The sequence below is a fragment of the Tachypleus tridentatus genome, chromosome 7 (genome assembly GCF_004210375.1).
Source record: "Tachypleus tridentatus isolate NWPU-2018 chromosome 7, ASM421037v1, whole genome shotgun sequence".
Classification (NCBI taxonomy): Eukaryota; Metazoa; Arthropoda; class Merostomata; order Xiphosura; family Limulidae; genus Tachypleus; species Tachypleus tridentatus.
The window spans coordinates 30,946,863-30,971,802 of NC_134831.1; the positions used below are offsets into that span (position 1 = coordinate 30,946,863).

A 24,940-nucleotide genomic window follows, 5' to 3' on the forward strand; every position below is an offset into this window, starting at 1 on the left:
GAATGAAGAACTTAGAGTAGTAGTAATAGTAATCAGCTATTTTGACAAATGGTTAGCATGGTAGTAGTATTTAATTTATATTATTCCTATGGCCAGGATTTACACAAAGTATCCCTTCATGAAATCTGTCAAAATATTCATAATGGAAATTGGTTTTAAGAAGTCATACACTGAACATTTGAGTTAATTAATTTTAATCGTTTACTGATTAGGACGAAGAAGTGCGTACAACTAACGTTCGTTTTTTAATGATTAAAAAGTATAAAGTTGAACAGTTTCTAAAAGTAACTTGCTACTCCAATTAGATTGTTTAAATATTTAAAAAATATTTTATTCAATAGAACAAAGTGAGTAGTTATTTACTTTGTATAGTTACTTATTTTTGTTACATGAAATTTTTGTATTTTGTTAAGAAAACGAGTTATATATATTTCTTTGGTAGATCAGATAAATTAAATGAGACCATTTATGAAAACTCTCTAGTCAAAATTATAGGACCAGCGAACTGTATTATTTAGTGAAAAATATATATGTAAAAACGGCATGTATTATTTAGCGTTTTTAAAAATTGAAAATCGTTTAAGTGTTTGGTAGTTCAGCTCCATTTTGTTAGTGCTGGAAGCCACTTTGTGATTCTAATCTGAGTACTCAAAAACATTTTTTATGAGCACATAAACACTTTATATCACCTATTGCTTTTATGGTCGAAGTAACTGTGGTGTAGATGTTGAGTAAATATACGTTTCAATTTATTTTTTAGTAATAAAATAGTAGCTGTTATATTTTTTCATAGTGACGAACCAGCTTTAAGGTTACAAATTTCTGTTAATAAAATTCATGGTTTGTATCACCGAGGTAGGTAGATCACAAATAGCCTACTGTGTGTATTTGCGCTAGGAAACAAGAAGATGTAACTAATATTGAAACTTAAAGGAAGACAGTATATTTACTGATACCTATAAAATAAGGTTTGATTTTTAAAAAATTCTAAAATTCGGAAACGTGTAAGAGAGATTATTAAGAAGGTTAGAGCCTCCAGTGCCATACTAGTATGTCTGTTGACTTATACTGCTAGAAGCCAGGTTTCGATACCCGTAGTGAGTAGAGCACACATATCCTTTTGTGAAAATTTGTGCATTATAACAAACAAACTTGGAATTTTAGCGCTTTATTTAATAAAAAAATTAAAAGTTTTATCTTTTCATTAGAGTTCTAGAAAGTTTAGGTACTTATACATCTGTTATTAAATGTCTACACTATTTCACTATTTTACTGAGTTTGGCAAGTGTCTTTCGAAATGCACGAAGAAAGACTTGTTCATCCATAATCATAACAACTTTCATCCATTTGAAGGAACATCTTAAATTATCGAAAAGTTGGATCTATAGATAATCACTAAATATAGCTTGAAAACCGTTATGAATGAGTATGAGCCAGTTGTTTTCAGATATCGACTTTAGCTTAAACGAAGACATTATTTTGATCTTGAAACTATGTTAGATTGACAGGAAAACTTTTACTCAGACCACAGATGACACCGGTACACGACGTCTTCTTATCTAGAAATTGAAGTTAATGTCGTTTCTTCTGCAGCTAAGCCTTAATCTGTCATATCCTGCTAATTACTTGATCATCGTTCACATTTCTCGATTACCAACTTTGCCGGTTTGTACGAGAAGTTAATTTTAAATGATTATTTCTTCCAACACTGATAACACGGAATCGTGTTTTCGATTTTCCAACTGTACGTGAACTGTGAAATTAATCAATCATGCATACTAACAAGTATATATATATACAAGGTTTTCTGGAGACTGCGATAAGTTCCCATTTTCACAAAACCAAACTCTTTAATAAGTTCTTTATCTTGCGTACACAGATACTGATTAGATTTTACAGAACTCACTGATTAAACTGCGTGTAAATTATTTTCTAGACTGGATGAAAAGACTGGCTTGTAACCAACTATAGGAAATTTTAATTTTGTAAGTTTAACAGCAAAATTATATTTTGAAAACCTTAATTTTTTCTTCTTTTATGTGTACAGTTACAAAAGTCTTATAACACACAATATCACAATATTTCAGCGTTATTAAAAAGCTATAGCTGAATTGCAAATAAAGACAAATCAACAAATAATATTTCACTTCATGTAATTTTTGTTTTCAGTGCCTCCTTCTCGACAGGCTGATGTGCAAGACAACTGACGTATCGCATTGAAACATCCACTTCTGAAATGAAATATTGACTTCATGATGATACCTTGAGCTACACTAAATCGTGAATAATGAAGTACATTTAAAAGTTGAAAAGAGTATTTTGTATTTTTAAAATGTTGTTATTGTACTTGCAGTGTTTTGGTGTTGCTGAAGATCGAGGAAAATCCAACTACATCACTAACACAGTAGTAATAATAATAAGTACTCAAGCTTACTGTTGATATCCAGTTTAGCCAACTGTAAACAGTTAAAACAGGATTTGAATACACTTATTAATACAGGAAATTAAGATAACTGTTTTACGCAAATGAACATTTATTGAACAATGGCATTTACTACAACTGAATGGCAATTTCGAAAGTCCAGGTTACAATAATTTGTATAACATTTCACTAGCTATTTCTGCAGCATGAAGTCACTACAGGTTCATTATTTTTACCAATCAAATGGTCACGGCTTTATAAATGTTGTGTAGATCCACTTGATGTTTTAATGCTGAGTTTTAAACTTTTGTAAAGAAAGAGTAAACGTTTCTAGGTTAACTTTATTTAGAGAAATCTAGAAATGTTTGAAATCTTTTGCCAGGTAAAATTGAAAAAGACATTTTAATTCATTTAATATTCTTTATACTCTACAAGTATTATTTATGTATAAGTAAATGTATAAACCAAAAGCTTGGGAAAGAAAGAGAGAAGGAATCTTCCCAGATTACTCTGATCACCGTTTTTAATTATTCATTATGGGTAGATGTCTCGGAGCTTCCCGGCACTTAACGTTCCGTCTCTAAGAAACAACGTAACAAATCGAATGATATCGTTATCAGAGAATAAGATGACTGACATTTCTGTACACATATACATATAGTGTCGTTATGTGTGCAAAATCCTTATGGGATCTTTTAATCGTATATGATTTTACAATAATATATCATTCTCACTTTGGAATAAATTAAACACTCTCAATACATTGTTTATAAGACAGTTATGAAACTAAACTCTAACGATCAGTTATACCCATTTTTGTGGAACAGGTCAACAAAAATGATATTTTTTTATAAAAGAATTAGTCATTTTTTCTTTTAGTTTCAAAAATGCAATGTTTTGTTCCTACCAATTATCGTGATAACCCAAAAAATTCCTTACATACTTAAGTTCAAACATATGTAAGCCTTGAAATATTAGTTGTCAAGTAAACTACAGCCAAATGTTTAGAGTATACAAACCTTGAAACATTGTATTTTCTAGTAAGCTACAAACAAATGTTTCTATTCAGTTTTATTTAAGTTTTATGTGGAAAAAAATATCATAAAACGGCATAGAAATATAAGATATATAATATCAATACTGAAGAGTGAAGTAAAATATATACATATTAAGTATAAATATATAAATGATGTGTTTCAACCGTTGTCTTAGTAAGTTGTTGAGACCAAAATGTTGATTTTTTTATCTTCAATACTACTGACTAGTGGAGAGAATTAACATCAACTATTTAAATCCCATCTTAACCTTGATAAGTATAAACTGTTCTCATGTATTTATAATAGGAAGAGATGGTCCTCATCAATGTAAACTGTGATTCTAAAATAATTCTTAGTTCATGAGTTTTCTGTATGTGTACAAGTTACATAAACGCGCAGTGTAGTGAAGTACCATTTATTCAGTATCCACAATCTATAGAACTGCTTGTTTATCATTTCGTTATGTGTGCTTTTTGTTATTCGCCTTTCCCTAAGTGTATTGAATACAACAATCTATATATCAAAAGATGTATCTAGAAAAAATCTTTTGAGTTGGTGGTGTTGATTTGTCTCAATAAAATAAATACAGAATTATATTTTACTAACCTACAAAATTAAACCTCGGAAAAGGAAATGTAAACTACAATACTTGATTTCTGCCCAGTGCTTTGAATATCAAAGTGAAGAAATTCAACAAAGCGCTGGTAAACAGCGGGAGTAACTATGACTATCTTAAGGCAGCTAAGTGTGTCATCTCAACAAAGCGCTGGTAAACAGCGGGAGTAACTATGACTATCTTAAGGCAGCTAAGTGTCTTGTCATCTAATTAGAAATTCAACAAAGCGCTGGTAAACAGCGGGAGTAACTATGACTATCTTAAGGCAGCTAAGTGTCTTGTCATCTAATTAGTGACGCGCATGAATGGATTAAAGAGATTTCCACTGTCCCTATCTACTATCTAGTGAACCACAGCCGAGGGAACAATGACATGAAGAAAGGTAAAAATTTTATGCAAAAGCTAACAGTCTGTGTTATATATGTTGCTTGATAAGTTCTTTACTTGAGTGTCACAACAGATATTAACATACTGCTCACGACTACCTGCCTACGACTGCTTGGCAGTAACTCTAAGGGCTTGTAACGATAAACTTCACAGTTTTATTTTCGTTGATCTTGTGTTTTGTTTTATGTTCCCATCAATAACTCTGAGTGATGTTAAGTGTAAACATAAATCATAATTAATTAAATTATCATCTTACCGATCTTTAAGTTCCATTTATTTTCACTATGAACAAATATAGTCGTTTTGATCTAGATGATCCCTTCGATTATAACATTTATAGTGATTTTGAAAGAACATCTGAATATGGTAGCCCATGAAATAAAGAAGATTTCTGTTGGTTGTTGAGCACAAAGCTACACAAAAGGCCATCGGTGCTCTGTCCACTACGGGGGTCGAAACCTGTTTCTAGAAGTATAAGTCCGCAGACATACAGCTGTACTATTTGGGTGCTGAAATAAAGAAAGCCGGCATTATCCTTTTAACAACTTTCTAAATGTTTCATAACACCAAACGCATTTCTTAGTATAAGTAGAAGAGAGAGACGAATTCTGAGTATTATTTACTCTTATCTCTCCTTCTTGACAAGCTGACTGCATTGAAGAAAACTGCCCACACCTGTACCTTTCGATACATTGCAAAAAGCAACAACAAGTATTTAAAGGAAGTAACCTTTTGCTCCTTCTCCCTTTAAAATAAAATAAAAATCAGGTATCTGTCATCATTATAGCTTTATTTGATATGTAGGATAGTTTCGTTACATGCAGAGATGATTTTCTTACTAGAGATGGAATCCATCAGTTTCTTTGACGCCGATTCCCAAAACTGACAAGAATTGCTTGGGGACAAATAAAGATAAAGAATTAAAGGAATGTTGAACTCAGTCGATATAATACAAACTTCTGATCATAAAAAAAACTACTCATACTGTTATATCAACTTGTTATATTACAATGTTTTCCAAGGTATACATTCTTCAATCCAATAAACTTCTTTTCCAATCAGGACCAACAATACGTCTCGAATTACTTGATGTGTCATATCAAGGTCAAGTATGAATATAGAATTTTCTTTAAGTTACCCTAGGCAGCTTGTAAGAAATGCTTACTGCGTTTAGAATGTTAAAGCTTTTCCTTATGTTGTAAAATGAACAGAAAACGTGTTTGACAGTCACTAAAGCACAAGAAGCAATCCAATATTTATTGTACCTTGTAACAGAAATGCAAAAAATGGTTCGAAACACACAAACGTAATTGTGAAATACCCGTATACTTTGATGTTAGTTGCAACATATAAATTGTTTTGTGAAAATTTTTCATAATGTTGAAGAAGGGAGGAAGATTGGAATTCAGTCGATTGGTTCATTTCTGAAAGGCTATTATTATTTTTTTTTTATATTGTCATCATCGAAGATAGCGCTGAAAAGATATTATTAGTTTTATTTCTCCAAAAGCTATATTTTTTTTAATATTTCTTTCGTTGGCTAGAAGCATAAATACATTAAAGCTTTAAATAAAAATCAATGCCTTTTGTTTTTACAGTAAAATTTTGGACGTAATGCTTTAATAAATACATCTTTGTAGAATTTTAATTTTAAACGCCTGCATGACTTGCTATGTGCTAAAACTTGAAAAGCTTTCAGATAGATATTGTTGTTATAATAACCAAAATTCACCAATCTATGAAACTTTCTTACACATTTCGCATTTCGAAGAAAGTTTGAAAACCTTGTTTCAAATGTAAACCACTTTTTGCGATCTCTTTCGAAAGTTTTTTTTATTTATTAGCTTCATTTAGAAAACTCATTATATAGGTATTTTTTACAAATATTTTATTATTTTGATGCGTGTCAAACATTATAATGTTTCTGAACTGCATTTGCATGAACTATAAAGTCGGGAAGAAAAATTACACGTTGCTTGAGTTTCATCTCACTTTAAAAAAAGTGTAGAAAAAAAATTAAAAATCTCAACCCATTTTTGAAATGAGAAAAAGTCCAAAATTTAAAGTGAATAATAAGATCAAGGGTTGAAGATATGAATACATCGAGAGGAGTCGACAGTGAATAAATATCTTAAAATGATTGCCAAACGTTCTTTGGTAAGAATAGCATCAAGACATTTTTTTATTATTACTTGAACCACAAAATCTGGCATAATGTAAACATCAGCGAAAACCTAAAAGCCGCCGGTCTCACGATTGTACGTTTATAGAACTGGTTCCTTTGTTTTGAATTTCGCGCAAAGCTACTCGAGGGCTATCTGCGCTAGCCGTCCCTAATTTAGCAGTGTAAGACTAGAGAGAAGGCAGCTAGTCATCACCACCCACCGCCAGCTCTTGGGCTACTATTTTACTTAACTTAACCAGAAACTTAAGTTATATTACGAGCGTAAAATGTGTTTTTCTGTGTGTTTGTATTGAGTCAAATTAATTGCATATATCGATGCAACAATGAGAAACATTTTTACTTCTCCACGAAAACTGGGTTTGATGCTGAACACAAATTAGAACTGCTGTAATGTGATTAAAATATTTCTAAATTTTATTTTTGTAAACTTTTTTTGGAGAGAGCACAGATTTGACAAAGTGATGTTTTGCAGTAAAGAATAGATATTCCGGAACCATCTTTATTAAAAATACATTGGTATGTATGCGAGGGACTTTGTTCCAATATACGCGTTTCAGTGGGTTTTTATTTCGTTTTTACACGTGTTAACTTACAATGCTCCAAACCAAAATAATTATTATACACTTTTCCGCAATTAATTATTAGAGAGAAATTTATTTACCTAAAAGATCACGAGTGAATAGCACCACAAACCACAATATGCAAATATTACAATTTATTTAAATAGTTTCTGAAAGTAACAGGAAAAATAACATTTACTTTCGCTTTAAAGTTCTAAACTTACTGAAATTTATTAAAAATGCAAAGACTGTATTATATTTTTGTCAAACTTATTTACATTTCGTTTAATCATTTTTCACACGAATGACAGATGTCTATAAATAGTAAATTTTTGTACAGGAATAACGACCAAAAATGTTGATTAGACAAGTTATTTTATATACAATCAAACTGTCATAAATTATATTTGCAAAAATAATATAATTTAACCGAAACCACTAAGTCTAAGAAACCATAACGACTTGTTGCCAAATGTACTCCAACCTTTAAGATTAGCGAATGTTCTTGCTTTTTTAATATTGAAGTAACATGATGTTTTTCATTGATCTTATAATGTCTAAATCTTAAGTTTCTTTGGAAATGAATACTATCCGATATTTCGCTCTTAATTTTGTCTTAAAATGCACTATATATCTATTTTTCAAAAATTAAATTTAAGCAAAACAATTAATACTATAATTCTTAACTTTCTCAAATATTTTAAAAATTTTTTTTAATGATATTTTAATAAAACCAAGCTCTTGGTGAACGGCTTTAAGAACTGATATATCTTTTCATCAAAGTTCCGATACTTACTCCATACTATATTAATTTCGGGTAGTTTCCATTTTAATATAGCTTTCAAGATATATTGTACAAAATAAGAACTTTAAGAATGAAATAATTCAACCACAATCTTTAAATCTAAGAGTTCATGACGTCTTCTTACCAAATGCACTCCAATATTTCAATTCTATCTACTTTGGTTTAGCGAAAGTTTTTTTTCCTTTTACCTTTGAAGAAACATAACTTTTTAGTTAATGTTGTAATGTCTCATAATTGATTTTTAAAGAGTAAAGACTATCTGATATTTTGCTCCTAATTGTGTTTTAAAAACATTTTTTCTATGTTTCAAAATGTTGATATTTTACCAAAATACGAAAAATATATCGTTAGATTTTCTCAGTACTGTTAAAACAATCTCTTATTAGGTATCTTATTAGGAAGATGGCCCTGGGGTACGATGGTGAAAGGAATATCCTTTCATTAATATTTCGAAAATTAACTCTATTATATTATGTTATAAAATTTCGGCTAGATTCGATTATGCTATTTTTTAAGATATGTTATACAAAGAAAAGCTTTGAAAATAAGATAATTCAACCGAAAAAGTTACATCTAAGAGATCATGACATCTTCTTACCAATTGCACTCTAACCTTTTAACTGCTACTAATTTGGCTTTGCAAAAGTTTTTTTTTTCGTTTTTAACATTGAGATTTATTTGTTAATGTTATAATGTCTCAATCTAACGTCTTTTTAGAAAGTTAACACTATTTGATATTCTACTCTTAATTTTATTTTAAAAACATTTTTATTCCTATCTTTGATAAAAATTGATAATTTTACGAAAACAATTGAGACCTAAAAACGCAAAATTCGGTACCAAGATAAAGAAAAATTAAAGTAACACCTTCAAACAAAAGAAACATAGAAAAAAAATTAGAAAGACGCCACATCATGTCCAAAACAATTTATAACAACCATGAAACCTAAAATTGTAGGAAGATTTCCAAAAACTGAAGAAAATGCGTAATTCGATATGAAGGGGCAAAAATAGCAAATAGCTCCATAAAAAGTAACAAAGAAACAAAAAAATATAGGAAAGTACCTAATTCAGTATGAAAAGAAAGAAATTGCAAATAGCATCTTAAAAACTTAACAGAGCGACAAAAAATTAGAAAGACAATATATTACGTATAAAAGGGAAAAACAATGTATAAGAAAGACAAAAACCTAAAATTTATTAAGTCTATAAAAACCGTTGAAAATGCAGAATTTCATGCCAAGAGAAATAAAATGTAAATACCACTATAAAACATAAAATAACAGAAAGAAAACAACAAAACTATAAAAAATACGTATAATTACGTCGAAAACGACGAAAAATGTGTAACAACCCCCAAAACTTAAACTTTAAAAAGGTATTCAAAAACGAAATAAAACGGGTACTTTCATACACAGAGAAAGAAAACGCAAACAGCACCGTGAAACAAAAATTAACAAAAAGAAAAACTAAAAACACCAAATAACATCAAAGACGGTAAAACAATGTCTAACAAAAACGTAAAACTTCAGGCAGATTTACAAAAACGGAAAAAAAAACGTAATTTAACATGAGGGGAAAGAAGATGCAAATAACACCATAAAAAATGAGTGACAAAGAAGAAAACCCAAAACTAAGACAGAAGCCAAATAACATCGAAAACGCATAAAAATGACGCAACAGCAAAAACCTAAAACTGTATAAAGGTTTCTATAGCATGAAGAAACATAATTTGATAGAAAAAGAAAGAAAATAGAAACAGCACGATAAAGCAAAAAGCAACAAAGAGAAAAACAAAATAATAAGAAAGACACCAAATCATGTCAAAAACTGTAAAACAATGCATAACAACCAGAAAAACCTAAAATGTTTATAATGCTTGGAAGAATCGAAGAAAACGCATAATTCCATATGAAGAGAAAAAAAGAACGCTATAAAAAAGTAGCAAAGAAAAGCGCACCAAAACGATAAGAAAGACGCCAAAAATGTAGAAAAAGGAAAATCAATGTGTAAAAACCTAAAACGATAGGAAGGTTTCCTAACACCGAAAAACGCATAATTCGATACCAAGATAAAGAAAATTAAAATAACATCTTCAAACGAAAAGTTACAAAGGAAAGAAACAAAATTATTAGAAAGACGCCACATCATATCATAACCAATGTATAACAACCACAAAGACCTAAAACTGCAGAAAAGTTTCCAAAAACAGAAGAAAATGCGTAATTCTATATGAAGGGGCAAAAATAGCAACTAGCATCATAAAAAGTAACAAAGAAACAAAAACGTTAGGAAAATGCATAATTCTGTAGGAAAAGAAAGAAAATGCAATAGCACTTTAAAAAATTAACAGAGAGACAAAACATTAAGACGCAAAATCACGTATAAAAAGGGAAAACAGTGCGGAAAACCTGATAAATCTAAAACTATTGAAAGGAAAGGCAAATAGCACCTTAAAAAATTAGTAGAGAGACAAAAAATGAGGTAAACACCAAATCACGTATAAAATGGAAAACAATACATAAAAGCCACAAAAACATAAAATTTAGTAACGTCTATAACAACCGTAGAAAATGCGAAATTTCATACCAAGAGAATGAAAATGCAAATAGCAATATCAAACAAAAAGTTTAAAAGACGCGAAATCACGTAATACAATGTGTTAGAAGAACAAAAACGTAAAAATTAGGAAGGTCTTAAAAACAGAAGAAAATGCGTAATTCAATATGAAGGGACAGAAAATGTAAATGACATAATAAAAGAAAGAGTAACGAATATGAAACAGCAACATTAAGATACACACAAACTACATCCAAAACCTAAAACTGTAGAAAAGTTTCCACAAAATGAAGAAAACACATAATTTGACCAGAAGGGAAAAAATGTAAATAACACAAAAACAAAGAGCAACAAAGAGAAAAACAAAATAATAAGAAATACGCCAAATCACATCAGAAACGGTAAAACAAGATATGGCCAGGTGAGGTAAGGCGTTCAACTCGTAATCTGAGGGTCGTATCCCCGTGATACCAAACATGCTCGCTCTTTCAGCCGTGGGGACGTTATAATGTGAGGTCAATCCCACTATTCGTTGGTAAAATAGTAGCCCAAGATTTGGCGGTGGGTGGTGATGACTACTTAGATGTCTTCCCTCTAGTGTTACCCTGTTAAATTAGGAACGGCTAGCGCATATAGCCCTTGTCTAGCTTTGTGCGAAATTTAAAAAGTAACAAAGAAACCAAACTGAAGAAAATCCGTAATTCGATGTGAAGGAAAAGAAAATGCAAATAATTCCTTAAAACATAAAGTAACAGACAGAAAATACGAAAACTATTAGAAAGATAAACAAATAACATCAAAAATGAGAAAACAACACCTAATAGGAATAAAAAAAATTTCAAAGAAAACGCGTAAATGGATAGAAGAGAAAGAAAATGCAAATAACACCATAACATTAAAAGTAAGTAAGATGTTGAAAACGGTAACGTAATTGTAACAAGAATAAAAAACCTAAAACTTATTCAATATAAAGGGAAATAAAATGCAAATAACACCATAAAAGAAAGATTAACAAGGATGAAAAACTAAAATTAAGATAGTTGCTAAATTACATCGAAAACGCTCAAACAATTTGGCATAACAACAAAAACCTAAAACTGTAGAAAGGTTTTCAAAACACCAAGAAAACACATATGTTGGTAAAAGTGGAAAGAAAATGGAATAACACAATAAAAATCCAAAGAAAATGCCTAGTTTCATACTAAGAGAAGGATAATGCAAATAGCACCGTAAAATATAAAGTAACAGAAAGAAAAATCAAAAGTATAAGAGAGATACCAAATCATGTCGAAAACGCCAAAAATTGTCTAACAAACACAAAAATATAATAAAACGTTTTGGAGCTTTTTATAAAAAGTGAAGAAACCTCGTATTTCAACATGAAACTACAAATGGCACCGTAAAAAAAAAAAGGAGATATAAAAACAAAACAAATAAAATATTCAAATTATGTAGAAAGCGGGAAAACAATAGAAAAGCCTAAAACAGTAAGAAGTTGCCTGTGTGTGTTTTCCTTACAGCAAAGACACATTGAGCTATCTGCTGTGTCTACCGAGAGGAATAGAACCCATCATTTTATCGTTGTAAATCCAAAGACTTACGGCTCTCTCAGCGGGGACCTCCAAACACTCAAGAAAAAACGTAATTTGTTACTAAGAGAAAGAAAATGCAAATAATAATGTAAACCAGAAAGTAAGAGAAAGGAAAATCCAAAACTATAAAAAAGACACCAATTGACACCCAAAATGGCAATTTAATGCATAACAACCAATAAAACCTAAAACTTTAGGAAGGTTTCCAAACACCGAAGAAAACACGTAATTCTATACAAAAAAAAAATGCAAATAGGACCTTAAAACATAAAGTAACAGATGCAAAGTACCAAAATTATAAGAAATACCACCAAATAACGTCCAATACGAGAAAACAACACCTACCAACAACAACAAATTTTCAAAAGTCTCCTTAAACCAAAGAATACATGCACTTCAATAGGAAGAGAAAGAAAATACAAGTAGCACCATAAAAATGTAACAGAAAGAAAAAAATTAAAGATTGTCAAATCACATAGAAATCGTGAAAACAATGCCTAAGAACCACAGAAACCTCTAACTTTAGGATAGAAAGATTTCCAAAACCTGAAGAAAACGTGAAATTCGATATGAAGGAAAGGAAAATGCTAATAATAATGTAAACTAAAAAGTAAGGGAAACAAACAACCATAATTACCTAGAAAGTAGTAAAACAATATATAAGAACCACAAAAACCTAAAACAATATGAGGGTCTCCAAAAATCGAATAAAACGTATAATTCGATACAAAGAGGACAATAAAATAATGACTAACAGAGAAAAAACAAATCTATGAAAAAGATAACAATTCACGTCGAAAACAGCAAATCAGTGCGTAACTACCAAAAAAACCTTAAACTTTACGAAAGCATCGAAAACAGAAGAACCTGTGTAATTCGATATGAAAGGTAAAAAATGGAAATAACACTGTAAACTCAAAAGTAACAGAGGAAAATTCAAAACTGTAATAAGGAAGATGTCAAATCACATCGAAAATGACAAATAAAAAACTTAACACTTTAGAAGGACTCCAAAATCCAAAAATAATGCATAATGGATACGATGAGAAAGAAAATACAAATAACACCGTAAAAGTGAGAAAGACGCCAAATCACCTCGAAAACGATAATACAATGCGTAACTAGAATAAAAACCTAAAACTTTAGGAAGTTCTTAAAAAATTGAAGCAAATGTGTAATTTAGTATAAAGGGAAATAAAATGCAAATAACACCAAAAAATAAAAAGTAACAAATATAAAAATAAAAACTAAGATAGACACGAAATTACATCGAAAAAACTCAAGCAGTTTGGCATGACATCAAAACCTGTAACTGCAGGAAGGTTTCCAAAACATAAAGAAAACACATAACGTGATAGAAAAGCAAAGGAAATGGAAATAACACAATAACACCAAAAGTAACAGAAAGAAAAGAAGAAAACAATAAGGAATCACATTTAAAACGGTAAAACAATACATAAGAACCAGAAAAACCTAAAATTTTAATTAGTTTTCGAAGAATCGAAGAAAATCGCATAATTCGATATGAAGAGAAGGAAGATGCAAATAGATATTTAAAACATAAAGTAAGAGGCAGAAAATACGAAAACTATAAGAAAGACAACAAGTAACGTCAAAACGGAAAAAACAACACCTAATAACAACAGACACTCTTGAAAGGTTTCCTAAAAATGAAGAAAATGCGGAATTCAACACGAAGAGTATTAAATTGCAAATAACATCATAAACCAAAAACTAACAGAGAGAAAAATCGAAAACTTTTAGAAAGATGCCAAATCGAAAATGGCAGATCAATACCTATCAACCAGAAGAACTTAAAACATTAGGAAGGTCTCCAAAAAACCGAAGAAAACGACTAATTCGATAAGAAGAGAAAGGAGATATCATACAACAAAAAGTATGGGAGAGAAAAAGCAGAGTTAAGAAAGACGCAAAATTATGTAGAGAACGGGAAGACAATGCAAAAAACAACAACCCACAAAACACTAAAATTTTAGGAAGGTCTCCAGAAACCGAAGAAAAAGCGCAATTTGATAGAAAGAGAAAGAAATGCAAATAAGACTTTATAATATAAACTATCAGAAACAAAGAACCAAAACCATAAGAAAGACCGACAAATCTACGTCCAAAGCGAGAAATAAATACCTAAAAACAACAAACAACAAAAAAAAGACTTTTCAAACGTGTTCTATAACCGATGAAGACACGTAACTCGATATGAAGAAAAAGAAAATGCAACACCATAAACCAAAACGTATCAGAGAGATAAAAATAAAACTTCTAATTCACATCATAACTTTCACAGCAATGCCTAAAAACCACAAAAACCTGAAATTTTAGGAGGTCTTCAAAAACATAAAAAAACGTGCAATTTGATACGAATAGAAAAAAATGCTAATAAGAATGTAAACCAAACAGTAAGAAAAATAGAAAACAGAACTATAAGAAAGATGCCAAATCACATCAAAAACAGCAAATCAAAGCCTAACAACCGTAAAAACTTAAAGCATACGGAAGGTCTCCAAAAACCGTAGATAACGTTTAATTCGATAAGAAGTGAAAGAAGATGCTAACAATACCATGCAACAAAAAGTAAGAGGAGAAAAAAGCCAAACCAAGAAAGACGCCAGATTACGTAGAAAACGGTAGAATAATGTATAAAATAAAAAAACAGAGAGAAAAAACTAAAAATAGCAAAATCACATCTAAAATGACAAAAAATACGTGATAACCACAAAATACCTAAAATTTCAAGGTGTCCAAGAAACGAAGAAACGGTGTATTTCGATATGAAGAGAAAGAAAACGCAAGTAGCACCATGAAACAACAAAAAGTATCAAACTAAAAAACCAAAAAAATCATGAAATATTATCTAAAACGGCAAAACAGTTCCTAAAGTTCCTAACAACCCAATAAACCTAGAACGTTAGGAAGGTCTCAAATAACTAAGTAAGACACGTAACTGCATACAAATAGAAAAAATCCAGATATCACCATGAAATATAAAGGAACAGAGAAAAAACCCAAAACTATAAAAAACACGTCAAATCACGTCGAAAACAGCAAAATAATACCTAACAACCAAATAAACGAAAAGTGAAGACAACTCGTAGTTCAATACAAAAATGTATGTGGCACCGTAAAAAGAAACTGCGGAACAAAAACAAAACAAAGAGAAACTCCAAATTATGTAGAAAGCAGAAATACAATCTAAAACAAAAACTTTAAGAAGGTCTCCCTACCATAGAATACACGCATTTTAATAGGAAGAGAAAGAAAATGCAAATAGCAACATAAAACAAAGTAGCAGAGAAAAAATAAAAACTGCCAAATCACATCAAAAACGTGAAAATAATGCATAAAAACCACAGAAACCTAAAACTTTAGGAAGGTCTCCAAAACTTGAAGAAAACGTGTAATTCGATACGAAGAGGAAGAAAATGGTAATAATACCATATAACAAAAAGTAAGAGAGAGAAAAGAACAGATCTATAAAAAAGACGCTACATTATATCAAAAATGGCAAATTAATGCATAACAACAACATAAATGACAAATTTTAGGAAGGTCTTCAAAAACTGAAGAAAATGCGTAATTCGATATGAAGGGAAATAAAATACAAATAGCGTAGTAAAAAATATAACAGAGAGACATAAACAAAACCAAAGACGCCGAATCGTGTAATAAAGGGGGAAAAATGCTTAACAGCCACAAAAACATAAAACTTCAGGAAGGTCTCAGAAACTTGGAGAAAATGCGTAATTTCATACAAAGAGAAAGAAAAGGCAAGAAGCACAGTAAAATAAAAAGTAATAGAGAGAAAACACTAAAAATTCCAAATCGCATTGAAAACGGCAAAACAATGCCTAACATTCACAAAAACCTAACATTTTATGAAGATTTCCAAAACTACAAGAAAACACGTAATTCGATACGAAAAGAAAGAAAATGCAAATAACACTGTAAAACAAAAAGTCGTAGAAAGAAGAAAAAAAACAAAATGTTCCTAACAACCACAAAATACAAAAATTTAGGAAGGTCTCAAAAGTCGAAGAAAACGTGTAATTTCATACTAAGAAAAGTAAATACAAATAGCACCTAAAACAAAGAGTTTTTTTATTTGTTTTGAATTTCGCGAAAAGTTACTCGAAGGCTATCTGCGTTAGCTGTTACTAATTTTGCAGTGTAAGACTAGAGGGAAAGCAGCTAGTCATCACCACCCACCGCCAACTCTTGGGTTACTCTTTTACCAACGAATAGTGGGATTGACCGTAACATTATGACGCTCCCACGGCTGAAAGGGCGAACATGTTTGATGTGACGGGGATTTGAACCAGCGACCCTCGGATTACGAGTCGAACGCCTTGACCCACTTGACCATGCCGAGCTGTAAACTACGCAATGGGCTTTCTATGCTTTGCCCACAACGAGTATCGAAACCCGGTTTCTTGCGGTGTGAGTCCATAGACATACCGCTGTGCCACTTGAAAGTAAACAAAAAGTAACAGAGAGAGAAAACTGAAGACAGCTAAAACAACGCCTAACCATAAAAAACATTTAAAAATTTAAGAAAGTCTCCAAAACACGAAGAAAACATTTCATTTGATACAAAGAGAAAAAAATACTAGTAGCACTGTAGTACAAAAAGAAACAAAATGAAACAAAAGCCAACTCGATGTAAAAGACGCAAACTCGCGTTAAAAACGACAAAGCAAAGCTTAACGACTAGAAAAACCTACACTTTAAGAAGGTATCCAACAACCAAAGGAAACAGGTAATTCGATATGAAGGGAAAGAAAGTGCTAACAACACCATTAAAAAAATAACAAATAAAAATCAGAAATTAAGATAATCGCCAAATACGTCAAAAACAGAAAAACAATGTGACAACCACAAAAACTTAAAACTTTACAAAGGTCTCCTAAAACCGCAGAAAACGTGTAATTCGATACGAAGAGAAAGAAAATGCAAATAATACCATATAACAAAAAGTAAGAGAGAGAAAAGAACAGATCTATATGAAAGACACCAAGTTAAATCGAAAACGGCAAAAAATGCGTACAACCACAAAAACCTAAAACTTTAGCAAGGTTTCCAAAAACTAAAGAAAATGCGTAATTTGATACGTAGAGAAAGAAACTAACAATAGCACCTTTAAACAAAAGGTAATGCCCGACATTGGCAGGTGGTTAAGACGCTTGACTCGCAATCAAATCCCCATCGCACCAAACATGCTCGCCCTTTCAGCCCTGAGGGCGGTATAATGTGAAGGTCAGTCCCATTATTCGTTAGTAAATGTTGGCGGTGAGTGGTGATGATTAGCTGCCTTCTCTCTCATCTTACACTGCTAAATTAGGGGCCGCTATCGCAGATAGCTCTCCACTAGCTTTGCGCGAAATTTAAAAACAAACAAAAACCAACAGACAATCAAAAACAAAAAAACAAAGCTCCTGGAGAAGATGGTATCCAAGCGATTCTCTTGAAACACGGCATTTGGAGATTATATGAGCACCTAACAGCTTTATTTAACCTATCATTATCAGCTGGACACATCCCTGTTTCTTGGAAGGAAGCAATAATATTAATGTTCCAGAAAAAAGGAAAGTCAGCGAATAAACCAAACAATTACCGCCCAATTAGCCTAACCAGTTGTATCAGCAAAATTTTAGAAAGAATCATTAGTAATCGTCTATCTATATACTTAGAAGTAAATTCAAAATTACCCGAAATTCAAAACGGATTTAGAAAATACAGACAAACTACAGACCACCTAATTAGACAAACAGAATCAATTACAGACAGCTTCATTAAAAATGAATGCACTGTAGCTTGCTTTCTCGACATTGAGAAAGCATTTGACACAGTGTGGTATAATGGTTTACGTCATCAGTTAAAGGTTTTAGTTTTTTTGGTTTTTGGAATTTCGCACAAAGCTACTCGAGGGCTATCTGTGCTAGCCGTCCCTAATTTAGCAGTGTAAGACTAGAGGGAAGGCAGCTAGTTATCACCACCCACCGCCAACTCTTGGGCTACTCTTTTACCAACGAATAGTGGGATTGACCGTCAAATTATAACGCCTCCACGGCTGGGAGGGCGAGCATGTTTGGCGCGACGCGGGCGCAAACCCGCGACCCTCGGATTACGAGTCGCACGCCTTACGCGCTAGGCCATGTCAGGCCCCAATAGTGGGATTGACAGTCACATTATAACTCCCCCACGGCTTAAAGGGCGAGCATGTTTGGCGCTAAGGGGATGCGAACCCGCGACCCTCAGATTACGAGTCGCATGCCTTAACACACTTGGCCATGCCGGACCCTTCGGTTAAAGGAAATGGCTTTACTACAGGGAATTATTCGCTGGCTATCCAACTTTTTGGAAAACAGAACGTGCAAAGTAGATTGAATGAGGCCTACTCAGGGTCCTTTTCACCCGAGGCAGGAGTCCCGCAGGGATGGGTAGTTAGCCCAATATTATTTATCATGTATGTGAGTAATATGCCACTGTCGGACCTAAACTCAGGTTTTGCATCACATGTGACGATGTAGCAGTCTGGAAAAGTACCCCCACTCCTTCAATTGCAGCAACAAACCTCCAACTAGTCCTAAATAATATAGAATAGTGCCAGAAATATAGAATAAAAATCAATATTCCGAAAACCCAAGTAATATTATTCAGCAGATTAAATAAACTAAAAAAAGATCCACCCAAGCTATACATGAATGGATCACTTTTACTGACTGCTACTTCTGCAAAATTTCAACGTTTAACTTATGATATAAAATTAACGTGGATACAGCATACAAACAATTTCCTGATATGAATCTGGAAAAGAGCAAATTATGCAAGAAGTCTTTTAGGTAAAATCCAAGGAACATCACCTGACAATATAATAAAAATCTACAAAACATACATCAGATCCATAATAGAATACACATATCCTGCCTGGATAAACATATCACCCAAACAATTACAGAAACTACAAAAAATACAAAATTCAATTCTAACTTCAGCTTATAAAGTACCACGTAGCACTTCATCCACATTCATGCACAAGTATGCAAACATAGAACAATATCTGTAAGACTCTTGCATAATTCACTAAAGTATTTTAATAAGAATTGACATAAAAATGACTTAATGTGTGATCTCGGCAGATACCATGTACATGATAAAAGTAGTCCTAAATACCTCTCTCCTTTTAATATATATTTAAGAAATATGAAACAAGCTGGCCACCATGCACTAGACACTTAAAACTAGTTTCAATTTTATCATTATTATTCTTATTATTAGTAATAGTATTTCATATATATGGAAAAAGAAAGAAAAAAAAGAAATGAAAACATAATAATAATAAAAAATAAACGAAAAAAAAAGGGAAAAAACTTTTCACGACAAAACATGGACACTGCCCTGAAACGGGCCTGAGTATCGTGTCATACTCTGGCCCAAAGTTATACCAAATACCACACCCTAACTATAGACGCCATCAAAGTACGGGATGGAGGAAGAGGTCTAATGCACCTGACCCTCCAGGTTATTCCACATAATTACCCAAATACCAACACAGAGAAAGTTCGAACAAACCAAAACTATGAGAAAGACGCCAAGGGACATCAAAAATGGCAAAAGAATATGTAACAATCACAGAAGCCTTAAACTCTAGGAGGGTCTCCAAAAACCGAAGTAAATGTGTAATTAGGTATGAATAGAAAGAAACTGCAAATAGCATCGTAATAAAAAAGTGACAAAAACAAAACTAAGGAAAACGCGAAATCGCGTAGAAAACGGGAAATAATGCCTTCGAAACACAGAAATTTAAACCTTAGTAAAAAGGATATGTCAGTATGTATAAATATCAAGCTAATAACGATAACTGTAACATATAAAAATAATCATATCTCGTTGAAAAGAAGTAAACTGGATGATAGACTTACCTACATGACTCTTTCTTTGATAGTTGTGTAATTTATCTGGAAAAAAAATAATAGTAAGGAATTAATTTGTATGGTTATATAAATATATCCATAATTTACAATATACATATTAATTTAGTGTAACGGGAAACGAAGTATAATCATACCAACAAATAATTATACATAACAATATATATAAATGTTGCCTATTCTCTCTGAGATTAATAACAATAGCCGCAATGTATAGGCTTGGTGAATAGTTGTTAACAGGATGTTAGACAGTGCTGGCTTGACCTGGAATAATGTCAGTTTTTCTTTCACATTTTTCCCGTTTCCACTTGTTGATGAAGTAAGAAGGAAAGTAGTATTTCAGTTATTTTTCCAAAAGATAACAGAAAATTCTCTATGATACAAGTAGTCTTATGTTTTGTAAATTGAAAATTAATAAATTAAAGCTATATTTTTCTCTTTTCTCCGTCCGATTTATTCAGATGACACAAAAATTATTATGATCATTGATTTCTAACAACATACAGTTAATTTAGATAAAGCCAAAAACGTCACATTTTTAAAAACAAATGTTGATCAAAATTAAATACAGTGTAAATATTTTCACCGTTACATCTTTAACATTTGCTAGATTAGTGTATTATATTTCTACCTAATCACCTTCTACTTTTTTTATCCATTATCATAAGAAATTGGGAAAGAGTATTTTTTATGAATGGAAAACGAAAATATATGGTGTTTTAAAATACAAAATAATCATTATCTTATCGTATTATCAAAGTTATTTTATATATAAAAATAAATAACAACTGTCTACTGAGTAAGTTGGCAGCTCATATTTTAAGAATTAAAAATATTCTTTACTGATTGTAATTCTCATTTTGTCAACTAGATGGTATAGCTCTCTATGTGTTAGTTTTCACAAAGCAAATATTTTCAATGCAGTAATAGGTAATCTATAACGAAATTACGGAAAATGTAAGAAATTAAAAAAAAACACTTAAAATAGAAACATTTTTATCAAATAGTCTTATTCTTCAGCTGAATGATAGCTTTGTGAAATGGATATTGTTGCCTGAATTTACTTAACACTACTTTGTTCTTGTGTACTAAACCTTATATTAAGATGTTCTTTTGTTTCAGAATTTTAGTGAGGCGAGCCTGGAGCTGAGTAAGCGAATTTTGATGATCAGGTGCATTAGACTTATGAACTTCTTGAACTTTTATTTATTTTTCTTAAATACTGTTACATTTTTTGTGTTTACTTTATCGCGATTTATTGTTTATTTGAACCAGCTTTAAATACATTGTTTTGGGAGAGGATGGAATGAGTACTGCCCTATCACTTACCTTCTTTTCACCTATTCTTCAAGTTCAGAATTAGTCCAATGAAAATTTCGAGTTGACCTATAACTGGCTAGTTTGTTGTTCGTATTTTTTTTTGCTTATGTATGAGACACAAGAATTAGGTGGACTCAGCAGATAGCCCGATGTGGCTTTGCTATAAGAAAACACACATACACACACACAAAAATTAATTATTATGGTCGCATACACTTATCCTATCTTTTGCTCTATGAATATTGGGTTAGGGTAAATGTAAATAACGTTTAAACACACCGCTGATATAACATAAGCTCAAATACCGTATGAGGCATACACTAAGCATTTTGAAAGTTTTATCAGAATTTAGTGATTGCAGGTGAAATATCCTGAAAGTTCTATAATTCAATAATAAATAGTGAATCAAAAGCTATACTGGGACATACACCTTATATAATCTTTATCTTTGCACATAACATATCGTTCTTCTCAAAAGTGAAGTGGATGTAAAGGTGATTGCACTATCCCATAGTAAAAAGGTAGCTCGAGACTTAGGAATAGTTAAGTGTGTAAGCACTGACATGAGTTTTTCATTTCTACCTTTAGTTTGTATGAACAACAAATCATATGTTTCTATATCTTTTAATATAGTATTCTCAATATAAAGTATTTACAATGAATGTGACTACCTACATGATTTCTGCTAATTAAACCTATAAAGTGTTCGCTGTTGTTACAGAGTGAATTTCCACATTTCTTTATCTCCAACTCTGAAAGTCTTAAATTATCCAATAATCTGGCCTGTGAACAGGTGCTCTTTTAAAAGAGCTAAACTGTTTCAAAGCGAACTCAAAATCAAACGATACAGAAAATGTAAAATAATTACAGATATTTAAACAGATACGGATTCCAAAACAACATCTAAGTAAGAAATATATAGCATTATGTATAAATTGTAACACATATAACGAGATTATAAATCTTGTATATTATCTGACACCAGTAAGTAGAGCTGCAATATATAGAAACAATCGCAACTTGGTAAAAAGCAGTAAACTGGATGACAGACTCGGCTACCCGATTATTTCTTTGGTAGTTGGACAGCTTATATCGCCATTTAATGTAAGAATTAATTGGATGGTCATATAAGCATATCCTTAATTTTCTATGTATTAGGTTGAGGAATAATTCGTGAGCGTTTTCAAATAATTTCATTCAAGCATTACATGCAAGACTATACAATACTTCAATGCATGAACACATTACACCCAAAACATTTATTATGATACTTTATTTCATGTAATACCTAGGTATATAGTATGCATTGTTTTAAACGAAATTGCAAGAAATTAAATGCGAAAAGCAGATGGTGTCGACAATGCTCGATTTTGTCCACTTGACAGTCCATTTAATAAGCTGAAAATGAAAGCAAAAATTAAAGACATATGAAAATCAAACACACCATCTATTAGAGCAAAAAATTATCTACCAAATGACATGAAATATTTTGCGAAAGCATTTCATTTATGAATATATTTGTTTAACTTGAAAAAACGCTCACGAATTATTCCTCAACCTAATAGATATTCGGTTATCGTAGGATAAAAATGATGTTTCAACAAATCCTTCATATCACATACACTCCAACACTAAAGAAGGGCTACTCTTAGCGTTATGAAAGTTTGTGAATACTTATTTATAAGTCAAATTCCCTGACAGTGGTATACTTCTATAATAGATAGAGAATCGAAAGATTTATTAGCTTAAATTATTTATTGATATGTTTTCTTGTAACATCTTTTTTTTTTTTCCCCCATGGGAAGGATTTAAAGTTCGTCGCACTTTTCCTTTCTAGAGAAGTAGCCCGTTTTTGTTTTTTAATTTCGCGCATAGCTACACGAGGGCTATCTGCGCTAGCCGTCCCCAACTGAGCAGTGTAAGACTAGAGGGAAGGCAGCTAGTCATCACCACCCACCGCCAACTCTTGAGCTACTCTTTTATTAGCGAATAATGGGATTGACTGTCACATTATAACGCCACTACGGCTGAAAGGGCCAGCATGTTTAGTGCTACAGGGATTCGAACCCGCGACCCTCAGATTACGAGACGAACGCCTTCACCCACCTGGCCATAGTGGGCAAAGTAGCCCTAGCTTTAGCAATAGTTTAATTGCCAAGTACCGTAACGAGAGGCCCGGCATGGCCAAGCGCGTTAAGGCGTGCGACTCGTAATCCGAGGGTCGCGGGTTCGCATCCCCGTCACGCCAAATATGCTCGCCCTTTCAGCCGTGGGGACGTTACAATGTGACGGTCAATCCCACTATTCGTTGGTAAAAGAGTAGCCCAAGAGTTGGCGGTGGGTGGTGATGACTAGCTGCCTTCCCTCTAGTCTTACACAGCTAAATTAGGGACGGCTAGCACAGATAGCCCTCGAGTAGCTTTGTGCGAAATTAAAAAAACAAAACAAACAAACAAACTGTAATGAGCTTTTGACTTCTACCTGCAGTTTAAGGAACAACAGAACTTAAGTCTTCTCAACAAGTAATATAACCACCTACATCTTTTACACTGTCTTTACCTATAGAGGGTACATTTTAACGATTATTTAGCTCCAATACTAAAAATCCTTAAATTTTCCAATAATCTGGCGAGTAAGCAACTGCTTACTACAACGGTTTAGCTTTATCGAACATCCACAAAATCAAACAATACAGAAAATAAGATGTTAACTAATTACAGATATTTAAAGAGAAACTGATCCAGAGACAACATCTAAGAAAAAAGGATACTGTAGTATGTAAGAATTTTAATATACGTGAAGAGATATATAAATCTTAAAACTAACAGTTTTATAACCAACTTGAAATAAAATGATACAGAAAGTAAGGTGTAAAAGGATTACAGTTAATTATAAAGAAAAGCTGATATACAATAGAATATCTTAGTGAGAGGGATATTATGGTGTGCGTATATTTTAATATACAAAAAATAAAATGGCATACCTTATTAAACTATTTTGGAAATAATAATCCGTTCGCTTCTCTTCATAGAGTTTTCTCTTAACTATACCAGCCGTTTTTACATATAGTTTTGGAAATAATTTTTATCATACTTTCCAAAATGTTTCCTATAATTGATACAAGACTAACAGGCCTATATTTACAGGGACAAGATGTATTACCTGCTTTGAAAATAGGAGTGACATTTGATAATTGTGGCAAGTCGCTCAAAATATCCAATCTTTGACCTCCTTTAAAACTTTCGGGAAGATATCATGTGGTCCAAGATCCTTATCATTCTTCAACTTTCCCAAATTTATTTTAACAAGTTCAAGTTTTGTTCAAGTTTGTTTTCATCTATCAGTTGTTTATGATGAGGAATACTGCTTAAGTCTTCATTAGTAAAAACTGAAGAAAAAGCATAATATAATAACGAAGTAATTTCGTAATCATCACATAGAGCTTTCCTTTATCATCTCTCAAGGAAACATTTCGTTTGTTTAAATGTACTTAGAAGTCGTTACTGTTATT

The 24,940-nt window shown here is 31.9% G+C and overlaps 1 protein-coding gene across 2 annotated transcripts in view; it reads left to right on the forward strand.

Annotated features, from left to right (window-relative positions):
• Positions 1–3,549, forward strand: part of LOC143255369 (protein turtle homolog B-like) — a 290,442-nt gene extending 286,893 nt beyond the window's left edge. For both annotated transcript variants that reach the window (XM_076510909.1, XM_076510910.1), the window contains exon 14: positions 2,170–3,549. The gene's annotated coding sequence lies outside the window, so the exon portion shown is untranslated. The remainder of the gene's footprint in view (positions 1–2,169) is intronic.
• Positions 3,550–24,940: the final 21,391 nt, after the last annotated feature.